This window comes from Pongo pygmaeus, chromosome 9 (assembly GCF_028885625.2).
Source record: "Pongo pygmaeus isolate AG05252 chromosome 9, NHGRI_mPonPyg2-v2.0_pri, whole genome shotgun sequence".
In the NCBI taxonomy this organism is placed as follows: Eukaryota; Metazoa; Chordata; class Mammalia; order Primates; family Hominidae; genus Pongo; species Pongo pygmaeus.
The window spans coordinates 30,917,549-30,930,728 of record NC_072382.2 but is presented as its reverse complement, the minus strand read 5'-3'; the positions used below and the strand labels follow the sequence as shown (position 1 = coordinate 30,930,728).

The 13,180-nt window shown below is 45.4% G+C and overlaps 1 protein-coding gene across 7 annotated transcripts in view; it reads left to right on the top strand.

The window, feature by feature from the left end:
• PRR5L (proline rich 5 like) overlaps positions 1 to 13,180 on the top strand; it is a 169,199-nt gene that overhangs the window by 76,096 nt on the left and 79,923 nt on the right. Inside the window, exons 1-4 of one of the 7 annotated variants that reach the window (XM_063670988.1) lie at positions 6,073 to 6,359; positions 9,682 to 9,828; positions 10,199 to 10,251; positions 11,306 to 11,441. The exons of 1 other annotated variant lie outside the window; for it this stretch is intronic. The gene's annotated coding sequence lies outside the window, so the exon portion shown is untranslated. 5 more of the 7 variants (XM_063670990.1, XM_063670986.1, XM_063670987.1 and 2 more) reach the window with 5 other exon arrangements.

The following is a 13,180-nucleotide window of genomic DNA, read 5'->3' as shown; positions in this document are numbered from 1 at the left end:
ATCCTTGATGACCCTACGTAAAGCGTTTCTCTTCTTTTTTTCCAGTCACTCTAGTTTATCCTCTTCATAGCACACATCAGTACTTGAGATAATCTCCTTTATGCATTTGTTTCCATGTGTAATGTTTGTCTTCTGCTCTTTAGTGTTAGAAACCTTGTCTTTCTTGTTCACCATTACATCACTGGTGCTTGACAGCAATAAGTGGCCAGCCAGTATTTGTTGACCAACTGACTGACTTAGGATTGTGGGAAGGAATAATTGAAATCCTTGAAAGTTATCCAAGAGGCCAGGTGAGGTGGCTCACGCCTGTAATCCCAGCACTTTGGGAAGCCAACGCGGGCAAATCACAAGGTCAGGAGTTTGAGACCAGCCTGGCCAACCTGGTGAAACCCCATCTCTACTAAAAATACAAAAAATTAGCTGGGTGTGGTGGCAGGCACCTGTAATCCCAGCTACTCGGGAGGCTGAGGCAGGAGGATTGCTTGAACCCGGGAGGCAGAGGTTGCAGTGAGGCAAGATCATGCCACTGCACTCCAGCCTGGGTGACAGTGTGAGACTCCATCTCAAAAAAAAAAAAAAAAAAAAAAGAGAAGAAGAAGAAAATTATCCGAGAAAAATTCAAGTGGGATTACCAAATTTCTTTTTTCCCTGTTAAGATTTGCTCATTCAAATTATTCTCCAAAGACAGTCAGATTTAATTCACTACCAGCCACTTCAGAATGGAGGGCAGACACTCCACAATACCAAAAGACAGAAATGATGAGAAAACCCAGCATACCAGAAATACCCCATTGCTAGCAAGAGAAGGATGAAAGGGACTAAAATAATTATTTTGTTTATGTCATCCAAAATTCTCCCAAAAAGCGAACTTCAGGGTTCTCAATTTTTCTACTGTGGAAGTTACAAGGAAGGCAGAAGGAGGGCAAACTTTTATCATTTTTGTGCTAAATCTCCATGCTGTACCAAAGGTCACTGATTTTACACCCTGGTGTTAGATCAGATGCTGAGCACATTTCTCAAATGGTCCCATTTTTATGGGTAGTACAGTGCTGTGGTGGTATATTGAGTGTTTACGCAAGTTTTATATCTAGATTGGTATTTATCATGAGTAAGTACATTAACTCTTTTTATTACCTGAGCTCTAAGGACCTGAAAAACTGTGTGTTCTTATGTTGTACACGGCTGGGAGATCTACCTGTGCTCCTCACAAATTGTGCTAGGCATTAACAAAGGATCTTGGATTCTCAGGGCCTCCTTTTTTCCATCTACAAAAGGAGAAAACTTATGGGAGGACATATGTTTTTCTTCATTGGAATACTTTTATATCATAGTATGAGACATTAGGGTTATTGTGGAGGGAGATCAAACTTTAAACACCTAAACTTGGCAGACATTTGTTTCACACCTATTGTATATCAGACCCCTAAGGCATTAAATGCGATAATGTGGGCTGGGCATGGTGGCTCAGGTCTGTAATCCCAGTGCTTTGGGAGGCAGAGGTGGGCGGATCACCCGAGGTCAACAGTTGGAGACCAGCCTGGCCAACATGGTGAAATCCCATCTCTACTAAAAGTACAAAATTAGCTGGGTGTGGTGGCGCACGCCTGTAATCCCAGCTACTTGGGAGGCTGAGGCAGGAGAGTCGCTTGAACCCAGGAGGCAGAATTTGCAGGGAGCCAAGATCGTGCCACTGCACTCCAGCCTGGGTGACAGAGAGACTCTATCTCAAAAAAATAAAAAATAATAAAAAAAATAAAATGAATAAATAAATGCGATAATGCGTAAATTGAGTAATTTTCATTATTATTCAGAGATGGAAAGAGTTAATCAGAGGAAGAGAGAGTGGACAGAGATCTCTGTCCTGTCCTTTTTTGCCTGTGTATAACTTTAAACAAGTCACCTAACCCTGCCTGAACTTGGTCTGATTAGGCTCTGTGCGGGGTAGAAATGAGTAATGGGAATGGGGTGGGCAGGCATTGTCATGGGAACAAAGCAAAAGTAGAACAATGGCCCTCTGGAAGAACAGAATCTGAAAGGTGGTTTTGATCACAAGGCAGCCTCTCAGGGAGGGCCTCTGCTTCTCCTGGTCTTGATGTCCAATTGTCTTCTACTGCTTCTTTTATCTCAATAGTGTTCAAATTATGTGGTTCCAAGCAAGGTTTTCTTTGTAAAATGGTTTGAACCCATGCCATTCTATTGCATAATTTCTGCTTGCTCATAGCTCTGGCCCCTTCTAACTATGTGTCCGCATCCCTTGCAAGCTGCATTCAGAGTGGCAGGAAAATGGGTGATCAGGCTGGTAACAAGAGAAGCAGGGAGTGGCTGGGATTGTGGCAAACTGGAAACTGCATGTTCTCCCTAAAAGGGAGAAAAAGCACTGCAGAACTAGCCAATTATGGACTGCAGGTCTGCAGCAAGAATGATGCCAGGTCCCGTAGGTTTTTCAAGGCAAGCTGAAAGATCTGTATTTTTGCCTGACGTTTTCTAATTTTAAAATATTGGCAAGTAATTCAAACAATGTTGACCTCATGAGGTTCAAACAATACAATCTAATATATAACATTGAACGAGCCCACAGCCAGTCTGCAGCTTTTAGAATCTAGAGTTCAGATAAAGTCACAAACTTCAGCTTTTGCTCTGCCTAATAGTTGTGTGTGTGTGTGTGTGTGTGTGTTCACATTCCTGAAATGTAATCTTACTGGTGAAGTGTACTTTTTGGGGCCAAAATTTTCACAGGACAAATCTATGGATTGGATGCACCTGGGTTAGGTGCCCACCCTTAGTCTTAAAGGGGGCTGCCTAAGGGATAGCTACTGTTTCAACAGGAGCCTTGATTGGACTGACTTCCATTTCACAGGTTGTGGACATGGCAAGCTGTGTATATATCTAATAAAGACCTAGAATTTCCTCCTCATAAATTAATGTTTAAATAGAATGACCAACACTGGTTTCTCCTATGAAGGTTCTGTTTCTTAATAAGAAAAAGCAAAGTCCCATTGATATTTAGGTAGAATTTTGGTTAGAATTTGGGTGGTGACAAGCATCCTGTATTGGCATTAACGGTCCTTAAGGAGAAGCTCTGATTTCCATGGAAATACTGACTACTTCTCATCTTAAGAAAATTCTGGCTTGGCGTGGTGGCTGTGATCCCAGTGCTTTGGGAGGCTGAGGCAAAGGCTCAGTTGAGCCCAGAAATTTGAGGCTATGGTGAGCTATGATTAAGACACTGCAGTCCAGCCTAGGCGAGAGAGCAAGACCCTGTTTAAAAAAAAAAAAAAAAGAAAGAAAAAATATCTGCTTATGAAATGAGAAACTCTTAGGGTTAGAAAAGAATTTAACCTCTTTAAACTTCCGTTTCAATCCTTCAATACTTTCTTATGGCATGCTCCTATGTTGTGAATACTTCTCTTTACCAGGAAGTACGCTTCTTCCAGAGGAGCCTCTTTCATCTTTAGATAGGCCTCATGATTAACTTTTTTTTCTTGTTGCACAATGCCCTGCCCACCATAGGCAATCAGTACAGCATACGCTAAATGAGTTCATTTCTATGGCATTTGCTGAGTACATACGATGTGCCAGACACTATTCTAGAAACTTGGGCAATATCAGTGAATTAAAAAAATCGGATTTGTTTAACTAAAGCGATCCCTTATAGAGCTGATGTTCTACCCTGAAAGTAGGAGGTGGTAAAAGAGAGATAATAATATTTTTTTTCTATTTTTTTTTTTTTTTGAGACCGATTCTTGCTCTGTCTCCCAGGCTGGAGTGCAGCGGTGTGATGTCGGCTCACTGCACCCTCCACCTCCCGGGTTCAAGCAATTCTCTGCCTCAGTCTCCCGAGTAGCTGGGATTACAGGCACCCGCCACCATGCCTGGCTAATTTTTGTATTTTTAGTAGAGATGGGGTTTCGCTATGTTGGCCAGGCTGGTCTTGAACTCCTGACCTCGTAATCCACCCGCCTCGGCCTCCCAAAGTGCTGGGATTATAGGCGTGAGCCACCGCGCCCGGCCATAATTTTTTTCTTAAAGTAAACCGTACAATATGTTACAAGGTTATAGATGCTATTAAAAAAAAAAAGCGGAGTTGAATGAGGGAGACTGGGAGGGAGGGGCGAATTACAACTTTAAATAGGTGGAATAGCGTAGGTCTCATTGAAATAAAACTTGAAGGAGATTGAGAGAGTTAGCAATGTAGAATGGATGTTCCCAAACTGACCTCCCTGCAGCTGGGTAGAACTAGCTCCCTTTGCACTTCCCAGGCCCTAGGGATAATGATAGGAATAATAATAGCTTAATATCCTTTGAATCCCAGCAGGGATTCTAAGCACTTTTTCTATGTGAATTCACTAAATCCTCATAACCACCCTAAGACATAGCTACTACTTTTATCCCCATTTTCATATGAGTAAACTGAGGCACAGCAAAGTTGAGTAACTTGGCTAATAACCAGAGGATGGGAAGAAGAGGAGCTGCTGTAGAGACCTTGCCATTTTGGCTCCAGGCTTTGGCTCTTAATCCCTCAGACCAGCCTCTTTTAAGTCTCCTCTCTGCTCATTGTCCTCTCAGTTTCTTGCCAGGCACGGTGGTTTATGCCTATAATCCCAGCTCTTTGGGAGACTGAGACATGTGGATCACTTGAGGTCAGGAGTTCTACACCAGCCTGGCCAACATGGTGAAACCCTGTCTCTACTACAAATACAAAAATTAGCCGGGTATGGTGATGCATGCCTGTAATCCCAGCTACTCGGGAGGCTGAAGCATGAGAATTGCTTGAACCCCAGGAGGTGGAGGTTGCAGGGAGCCGAGATCATGCCACTGCACTCCAGCCTGGATGACAGAGGGGAAACTGTCTCAAAAAAAAAAAAAAAAAAGATTTTGTTTCCTAGGCATGTGTCCCATGCCCAATCTCTTTCATTGTGTGTGATTCCTGGGATGAAATTTAAAGCCCTTCATCATTCTAGGGCTTCTGTTGAGGATCTTTTAGCTTTACCTAATATCACAGGACAAATGAGACACCCAGAACTTCCTCAACCCGCTCCCATGCCCACAACCACTGTAACACATAGGTTTTATAGGGTCGCAATGACCAAATCAAAAAATGAAAATGAGTCTTGCTCAGTTTTGAGATAAAAGGACATGCACATCTTTTTCTTCAGCAAATGTCACTGTGGTTTCAAAGCCTATGTGTGATGTGCGATCCGGCAGCATTTTTAAAGTATTTCCTGCTCAACCATAGCGTGAAATGATGCAAGTAGTGAGTCCTGCAAACAGCTGCACTAAATTCTTAACACCTGCAAAAAAAAAAACACAAAAAAACACACACACTAACAGTTTTCAAAATAATTATACATTGTTTTTAATTTTTGGCTTGTTGGTTTTCTGTGGTTTCAAACTCGGAAGGACCCTCTAATTCATGAAACCTGCAGTTAGAAAATGAGTTTGGGAGCTTTAAAAGAATTTGCAAACAAGGGAAAGATTTCACTTGCATTATATTTTCATCAATGCACTTAAAACAACTTCTGGAACGCCCTAGGGACTATTCCTTAAAAAAAAAAAAAAAAAAAAAAAAAAAAGAGTTTCAGGCTCCACTCCTCTCTTCAGCTCCGCCCTGCTCCTTTTAAGTGAGCCCCAGAATCACCTCTTAGCTTGGCAGTTTCCCATTGCGGGGCAGCGGGGCCGGGGATGGGGTGGGGGGGCGGCTGCAGATCTCCCCTTGTGTGAGAGAAACGCAAGCACGGAGCTCCCTTGACCTGCTGCATCCTCCTCGGCAATTTTTTTTTTTTTTTTTTTTTTAAGTCAAAAAGCTTGGATTTCCTGAAATTGTTGAACTGGATGTAAGTGCAGGGCCCCCCTCTCCGCTCTCCCCAGCAGGGTGAGAGTTGCTGAAGGGGAGGAGGAGTGGGATGGGGTGAAGTAAGGTGGGGGCCATTGGAGAGACACCAAAGCTAGGTGCCCGGGACAGGAAAAGTGGGAGGAGGAGGAGGAAGAGGGGAGGAGGGGGAGAAGGGGGAGGAGGAGGAGGAGGAGGAGGAGGCCGTAAGATGAGAGAGGAGGGAAACGTGTCACCAGCCCGGCTGTGGGAGCTCCGCGGCCGAAGCGTTTGTTGACTCGCGCTGGAGAGGAACCGAGGCTGGACGGGACCCCATCTAAGGGCAGAGCTGGGGGAGGAGGGAGGGAGGGAAGGAGGGAGAGCTGGGCAGAGCGCGACGGGGAGAACCATCCAGGTCGCTCATTTCTCTCCGGTGAGAAAACTTCCTTGGGAAGACCGGAAACTTCTTCCTAGGCGCGCGGAGTCTGGGGCGGAGGCGAGCGGCGGGTGTGCGCGACTCGGGGTGATTCACGCCGGAGACCCCAACGAGGTGAGTGGTGGGTGGGGGGCGTCTCTGGGAGTGGCCAGAGTCATAGGCTCAGCAACCGGGCAGGATTGAGCGAAAATTACCGCCCACTAATCTGACGGGGCGCGGCGTGGCGGGGGTAGGAGCTGGGGAAAAGTGTCACATTTGGGGGGCAACCAGGTGGGAACTCCTGAATGGTTAAGGATCCTCCGATCGGACGCTGCAGGCAGGCGTAGGCGATCCTACTCGCGACCACCATGGTGGGGCGGTGGGCAGGCCACGCTCCCGGTCTGCTCTTTAGGGTGGTTGAGGTACCGCCGTGGGGTGGGATGGGGATGCTGGTGATCATGGGACTTAGGCTGAGCCGGGAGGTCGAAAAAGAAAGTCGGCTTGTTTGACTCTCTCGTTCTCCCTCTGTGGGGCAAATCTAAAGAGCTGTCCCCTCTTAAGCGCGGAGAGGGGGGGGATTTCGCGCCTGCAGCAGCCTTTTCCCGGCGGTCCCCCTTTTTCTGGAGGGAGGCGTGGGAGAGAAGGGAAGGGAAGGGAGCCACTTTGTCCCGTGCGCTGCTGCACGCGCGCGCTCTGCGGACTAGGGTGGGCCAGGGCCCAGCGGGTGGGGATCCCGCCGGGACGGGCTGCGAGCAAGCCCTGGGACGGCCCTGCTGCGGACCCCGCGCTGGGAGCCCGCAGTATCCCCCTTCCGTTTTATTTCTCCCGCCTGCCTTCCTTTCGGCGAGGCTTTCCTCTGCGCGCTTACTGTGCGCGCACGCCGGGCTCGCTGCACGCAGGGGGCGCTCTGGGGGCCCCGCCCGGGCAGCTGGGACCCTGCCTGTCCAACCCTCCGGCCCATTTTCCTAGAGGCCGCCGCCCGGGGTGGGACCAGGCTGTGTGCTTGCTAACTGTGCTTCAGGAATCCGCTCTGGGATGCCTTCCTGTCTGGCAAAAGGGGTTTCCCCCAGTTCTACCCAGTCCCTGTCCTCGGTCACATGCTGCCACCGCCTGCCTCTTCCCCCGCGGTGTCGGGAGCCCGCGTTTTGTTTGTCAGCAAGTTAGGCGGTGAGTATTTATAGACGCCACGGCAGGCCTGCGGTGTGCAAGGTTTCAATCACTGCGATGCGCCCCACAAGACCAAAGGTCACGCGCTGCGTCTGAGCTGCACGTCTGCCCCGGAGACCCGCGTGGAAAAAGCTCTGGGCTGGAATCTCCGGGCTTCCCTGCTTGGGCAGAATTCTGGACCTGTTGCCCAGACGACACGTGCACATTCAGATGACCCATGCTAAGGACCAAAGGGATGCCACCGGCCCAATGGACTGCCCTCATCCCCCACCATCCTCAAGGGACCCTTGCTGATCAAGCCCGGGAGACTACCCTTTTTGACCTCTCTTTGGTGATCCTGACCAACGTAGAAATTTGCAGTCATGACATTTCATTGCCCTACATACTGCAAAATGTCAAAATGCTGAGCTGTGGTAAATTGCTCTGGGGTGGAAGGCGCTGTTACTGACAACACGAAGCAGCTAGCGGGTCAGGAGGGGAAATGGAGCTTGCAGAAACTAATTTAGCCACATTTAAAATTTAGCCCCTGGTAAGGTTCCCAGTATGACTGACGAAGGTGCAGGGCTCCTGTCTGTGGAACCTGGCTGGTTAGTCTTCTCTGGTTGCAGCCCTAGAATCAGGATCAAGGGTGCTGTTTGGAGCGGTTTCTGTAGAATGTAGCCTTGCAGATAAGGGAAGTCATGCCTGGTCAATCCACAAAGTTGTCTTCAGTTTTTCCAACTGCAACCATTGTTCTTTGAGTATGTTACTGATGCTTCTAACAACTGGAACCATTAATATGTAAAAGAAGAAAGGCACTAGAAATAAGAAAGTCTAACTAGCTTATTTCTCAAAGGCTTAGTTTAGACTAGTTTGTTTCTCAAGGGTGGGACCTCATTTCTTTCAGGTCCAGAGGGCCATGGATTTATATTTATTTCTGTGGGTGAAATTTCAATAATGTTCTGTCTTAGAACATTACAAACATGTGCCACTTGTTTTAAAAAGGGGAAAGGTGCAAACACCACTTGAGGTCTTATGATGTCTTAAGCTTTGCACTGAGAGACTTTGACAGTATTATATACTCCTCATGCAAACAATGATATAGGTACTATTATATCCCTATCATATAGATGAGCCCACTGAGGCTTGGAGAATTTAAGTAATTTGTCTAAGGCCATACACACAGGGATGGAGCTGAGAATGGATTACAGATTTGTTACTCCAGACTCGTAGTCTGGAGATGTCTTTCCCTTCAATTCTCCATTGTTGATTAGCTCACGTTATAGCTGATTAGATTGATGGCTTTTTATTTATTTTTAAAATTTCACAGAATGTTACAAATTGGCTCAGATAGGGAAAAAAGCCCTAATCTTGTCTTTAGAAAACTGTTACACTGATTATCTGAAAATCTCTTGCTGATAGTCCAGACCTAAATCCTAATCCTCACTTTGCTCCTTGACTTAATGTATCTTCAACATTAAAGCCATTTATCTGTAGAAAATTGAATTCAGTAAGGACTTTGTGGATTACTTATTTTTTTTCAGATTTCTCCATACTAATGATTTGTAGGCATGCATGTGTCTGTTTTCCTGTGGTTGTTCCTTTCGTACAAGGTAAAATATGCTGAAATCTCTCTTAAATTGCAGCCTTTTTCCTTTTCATTCTTTCTGCAGTGCTAGACCCAATACAGAATTGATTTGAAAAATAGTGTGTGAGTTCCTCTGAAAGATCCTTACAGTGTCTAATGTTCATCATGAAAGGTTTGTTCTCAAGAGTTGCCTCTCTGTATGTAAAATGTAAATACATGTTAAAGGCAATGCTTGTAGAAATGACCCTTTGTTAACAAGTCAGTGTGAATTAATATTTTAGTTGCTGAAATATAGGAATAAAATATTTTGTGGATTTTTTACAGAATATTATGGGGTTTGGAATTGGGGAACAAAGAGAGCGGTACCCTGACAAGCAGAAAGCACTGTTTTACAAGAGAAGATTTCACATGGAGCTAAGGAGGGGGATGGATGGCAGTGATGGGGCATCAGAGGTGAACTTGAGTTAATTCACATTTTTGTCAGTACCTGGGGATCCAAGATTTACTTTGAAACTTGTACAGTTAAAACAAATGAGCTGACTTATTTATTGGACAACTTCTGTGAGCCAGGTATAGCTATGGTAATGGTATTTGTGCCTCCCAGCAACTCAGGTAGGAAGGTATTATTTTCTCTATTTTCAGATGAGAAAACAGAGGCTCAGAGAGGGTTGTTACTTTCCCAGTGTCACACAGCCATGAACTCAAGCGTCTTGCTCTTTTCAGTATATTCTGATATCTACCCTTGAAGGCCTTCCATGGAGAACCCAGGGTCCCAAATTCTCAAGAAAATCCTAGTGGTTCACATGGAAGTTTCCGGACCAGAAGTCAACGCCGGAGCTATTCAGGGACTCTAAAATGAGGAGACAAGAGGTGGGTGAACAATGAAGCCTGAAGGGGTAGTCTGGATAATTCTGACAGTAGTGATGCCACAGAAGAAGGAAAGTCAGGCCCTGTAGATATTGTGAATATAGACAATTACTAGCATTGGCCTGGGCGAGGATGGCTGTCACATTGCAGAACACACCAGATGAGGTTCCCAGAAGGGCAGAGTGGGGAAGTGTCTCCACTTCCCTCCCGATGCCTTCTGCTGCCCGGTGTTGGCTTTATAGTCAATATAAATTAGGGAGCCTGTGGGACCTGTTTCCATTTTAATTAGACTTGGCCCTTTGAGGTTCCAGTCACTCAGTCTCCCTCTTTAAATATTCTTTTTTTATGCTTTGCCACTTTATGGCCTTTGTAGATCAGTCCTCGGATTTCATGTACGGGAGACAGAAAGAGAGAAAAAACGCAAAGGTTAGTGATTACCTAAATTGGATTAAGTTCTGTCTAGCAGCGTTTAAAGAAATGCCGCTTGCTCCCTAATTACCATCAACTAAGAATTTAAACGGTCTATTAAATTTAAGCTGACTTTTTTTAAAAACTCCCTGAAATTTCCAGCTGTAACATATTCTGAGATTTTAGAGGCTTTTATATATTCTTCAAATGTGTAGAGGACATTTTCTGCTTTCCCCCCCTTTTAAAAATTATTGTATTTCTGGAGCAGGATAATAAATGACATCACTATATACTAACTTCATTAAAAAAGCAGAAGCTCACAGCTAGGCTCAGCTAGAAGGGTTTGTGGAGAGCGGTAGAAATCCATCTGACCGTGGCCTACGGGAAGACCTCATAAACATCTACCCCCTCCAAACAACCTGTCATTAATTATTTGTTCAATTTATTTAGCATATAATTATATGTTACATAAAATTATGTATTTACTCATATATTAAACTTGCAAAGCTCTCATTCTTCTTTTTCTCCCCTCAATTTTGAGGTGTGAATATGTTTCCCTCACCCACACATCAATAGTCTGGTTTCACTTTAGCTGGTTGCCAAATGCCAGCAAAACTTCCACTTTCCCGTTCTTTCCTTACTTTACCTATTACAGTACTTTCTCCAACTTTGCTGGTTCTTTTTGACACAGGACGTGTCCTGTATTTTGTTGATGGCATCTTTGACAGCAGTTGGGTTTCCAGCAAATACTAGGATTAAGGGACTGCAATGGATTCAGCTGTTTCGGAACTGGAGTATATGTTAGCTTAAGTTGAGCCTGGAAGAATAGCTGAAAGGATTTGTTTTTGCCTTTTTCCCAAGGACAGGGGGCAGGGTAGGGGTGGGTGGGGAAGGGGAGAAAAATCTACCATTGGCTCTGATGTGTGTCTGTATCAGACTGAACTAAGCTGCCTCAAACCCTGTCACAACCTGTTTGTGACCTCAGCCACATAAAATCCTTGGTGTAAACCCTTTTACGCTTGCCATTTAATTCTAAATACTTCTCTGGAACTGGTTCAATATCATTCCCCAGATGTCTTTGAAGAGACCACATCGACTGCTGCCATCATTTTGGAGAACTGTTTCATCATGCTACCTCCCGGACACCACCACTATGGGAGCAGTGTGGCCACTTTCCTTGTAAAACGTCTCGCAGGCTGAATTAGTGGGTAAACATGGTACTCTTCTGTGGTGTCAGGGATAATTTTTTAAAAAATTATTCACCAACAGGACAATAGATTCCTTTCAGGCCTCAAAAAAGCTCCCCACCAGCCGGGCGCGGTGGCTCACATCTGTAATCCCAGCACTTTGGGAGGCCGAGGCGGGTGGATCATGAGAGCAGGGTATCGAGACCATCCTGACCAGCATGGTGAAACCCCGTCTCTACTAAAAATACAAAAAATTAGCTGGGCATGGTGGTGCGTGCCTGTAGTCCCAGCTACTCGGGAGGCTGAGGCAGGAGAATCGCTTGAACCCGGGAGGCAGAGGCTGCAGTGAGCCGAGATCGTGCCACTTCACTCCAGCCTGGGTGACAGAGTGAGACTCCATCTCAAACAAAAGAAAACCTCCCCACCAAGGTTGGTATCAACTTTTCAGAGGGGCAGGGTTGTTGAATGAGCCCTCATTTTGGTCCTAACGGGCATCATGGAGATAACACAGGTTGAGGAATTGAGATCTGGAATCTGATCTCAGCTCTGCCATAAGCAAGCTGTATGACCATGGTGAGTTGCTCAGTTATTCTGGGCCTCAGTTTCCCTATTTACAAAGTAATGACTTTGGCCTACCACTAAGGTTCCATTCTGTTCTAAAATTCCTTGATGGCAAAGGAAGCGTGGTCTAGAGCTGTGCTTCTGAAAGCACACTTGCATCACCTGGAGATCCTGTTAAACCACAGAATCCGATTCAGTAGGTCTGGGCTGGGGCCAGAATGTCTAAGAAGCTCCCAGGCAATGTTGATTCTGTTGATTCCCAGACTACAATGTGGGTAGCAGGGCACTAGAGCCTTGGTCAGGGCTTCCCAACCTTGGCCCTATTGATGGTTTTGGCGGATAATTCTTTGTGATGCGGGCTGTCCTGTGCATAGTAGGATTTTTGGCAGCATCCTTGGCCTCTACCCATTAGATGCCCATGGCACCCTCCACTCCCATAGTTATGACTATCAAAAAGTGTCTCCAGGCAGCGGGACAAAATCGCCCCTAGTTGAGGACATTGGTCTAGACCAGTGTTATCAAGCCTAGTTGTACATCAGAATCACTTGGAAGATATCTGGGAAGTACAAATTTAGGTATCTTGGCCCTAGTGAATGAAAATGACTAGGGGGAGGGCCCAGGAATCTATATTCTTTAAAAATAAGGTGATAGAGATGGCCTGGAATTCTTCTCTTTAAGAGTCTGAAAAAGTACAAGATCTACACCTGAGTTCTGGTGTTATCCCTCCATAGCTATGGGACCACACAGGCAAGTTGCTTAAATGCTCTGAACCAGAAACTCTCCACTTCTAAAATAGGAATAATAATGGTGTCCACCTCCTAGGATTGTTGGGGGCCAAGTGGGATAACATGAGGAAGAGCCTTAGTAACTATAAAGTGCTGTGCAGATGTTAGTGGCAAGTGTTATACCACACGCCTCTGGAGTTTAATTTTTTTGGTCCAATTACTTTATTTATTTTTCCCAGGGCTGTATTTCTTTTTCTTGAGGCTTAGCTCTGTAACCTTCACAATATCTCTTTTCATCATTCCTTTGGCCCTCACAGTCAACAGCTGTGTACATTTGTCCCCACTCAGTCCCATGCAAGGGTCTCAAACTGGCAGCCCGTGGGCCAAACTTTGGCATCAGACATGTACTGTTTGGCTTGCATTGTATTTTGGGGAAAAGAAGAAAACAAGATGATTTTTTCCAGTATTTAAAAG